Genomic DNA, 2,204 nt, shown 5'->3' on the forward strand with positions numbered 1-2,204 from the left:
ACATTCTTGATCTGCTATGTATAATTTGTCAGTAGGGTGTAGGAGTAATATGGTTCCCTCTGGTTTTCAAAACTAGCTATGCGTTGTTTATCTCTCACATTGTCTCACCCCTCCACCAGAGTTTTCCCACTTAAGTTGCCCCCATTTCCCCTCTTTCTCCCTTAATAATACCCTTCTCCTATGGTCCTATCTCTCTTGAGCTCCTTCTTTCTCCTTATCCCCTAGGATCCTTGTGTACCCTTCCCTCCCCCCTCCCTTAAACTAACCCAATTTTTATGCATATCTCCCTTATTAAGGCCTGTTTCCTACTGCTCTTCTCTTTCAGGTTCTTTCTTTGCCTTTACCTCCGTGTTTCCTTTCCATTATCCTGGTTAGTTATGTCTGAATACACACTCATTTATCCGGGTTTGGTTCTAGGATACATATATGAGGGAGAACATACATCGATTTTTTTTTTCTGAGTCTGTTTTACTTCACTTAGTATAACAGTTTCTAGTTCCATCCATTTACCTGCAAATTTCATGATTTCATCTTTCTTTATTGCTGATTAAAACTCCATCATATAAATGAACTACATTTTCATTATCCACTCTTCAACTGAGTGACACTTAGATTGCTTCCATCCCTTAGCTATTGTGAAAAGAGCAGCAACAAACATGGATGTACAAGTGTCTCTGCAATAGGATGAGTTCTTTGGGTATATGCCAAGGAGTGGTATAACTGGGTCAAATGGTAGGTTCATTTGTAGTTTTTAGAGTTCTCCACACTGATTTCCATAGGGGTTGAACAAGTTTGCAGCCTCATCAGCAGTGGATGAGTGTTCTCCTTTCCCCACATCCTCTCCAACCATTGGTATCATTTGTTTTCTTGATCTTAGGCAGTCTAACTGGGGTAAGATGAAATCTTAAAGTGGATTTAATTTGCATTTACTTAATTATTAGTGAAGTTGAACATCTTTTAAGATGTTTCATAGCCATCTTTACTTCTTCTTTTGAGAACTTTCTGTTCAACTCCTTAGCCCATCTTTGAATTGGGTTGCTTCTAGTCTTGATTCTCTGTTTTTTGAGTTCGTTATATATTCTGGATATTAAACCTCTGTTGGATGTGTCACTGGTAAAGATTTTCTCCCATTCTATGGGTTTTCTGATCACTTCCCTTTTTGCCTCCTTGATGTACGGAAGCTTTATAGTTTAATGAGGTCCCATTTGTTAATTCTTACCCTTGTTTCCTGAGGAATTGATGTCTGGTTTAGAAAATCCTTTCCTATGCCTATATCTTGTAGGTTTTTCCCAATGTTTTCTTCTAACAGTTTCAGAGTTTCAGGCTTTACATTGAGGTCTTTGAGCCATTTGGAATTGACTTTTGTACAGGGTGAAAGATAGGGGTTTAGTTTCATTCTTCTACAAGTGGAGATCCAGTTTTGCCAGCACAATTTGCTGAACATGCTGTCGTTCCTCCAGTGAATATTCTTGGCCCCTTTGTCAAATATCAGGTGGCTGAAATTGTATTTACTCATATTGGGGTCTTCACTTTTGTTCCATTGATCTATGGGTCTATTTTTATGCCAGTACCATGTTGTTTTTATGTCTATAGCTCTGTAATACAGCTTAAAATCTTGTATAGTAATCCCCTGTCATTGCTCTTAGTGCTCAGGGTTGTTTTGGCTATCCAAGGTCTTTTGTGTTTCCATATGAATCTTAGGATATTTGTTTCCAATTCTGTGAAAAAATATCATGGGGATGTTGATTGACATTGCATTGAATCTATAAATGACTTTTGGTAGGATGGTTATTTTTACAATATTAATTCTTCCAATCCATGAGCATGGGAGGGTCTTCCTTCTTCTGATGTCTTCCTCAATCTCTTTCTTTAATGATTTAAAATTGTCATTGTAGAGCTCTTTAATGTCTTTGGCCAGGTTTATTCTGAGATATTTTATTTGTTTTGCAGCTACTGTGAAGGGGAGTGTTTCCATGTGCTCTACCTCTTTAATTTCCTGCTCTGGTCTTATTGCTCTTGCAATAGTATCAAGCACTATGTTAAAGAGAAGTGGAGATAGTGGACAGCCTTGTCTGGTTCCTGATTTCGATGGGAATGCTTCCAGTTTTTCTGGAATGATGATGTTGGCTGTGGGTTTGTTATATATGGCTTTAATTATGTTGAGGTATGTTCCCTCCAGTCCAATTCCCTCTAGGACTTTGAAC

The sequence above is a fragment of the Nannospalax galili genome, unplaced genomic scaffold (assembly GCF_000622305.1).
Source record: "Nannospalax galili isolate Female #2095 unplaced genomic scaffold, S.galili_v1.0 scaffold380, whole genome shotgun sequence".
Taxonomy (NCBI): domain Eukaryota; kingdom Metazoa; phylum Chordata; class Mammalia; order Rodentia; family Spalacidae; genus Nannospalax; species Nannospalax galili.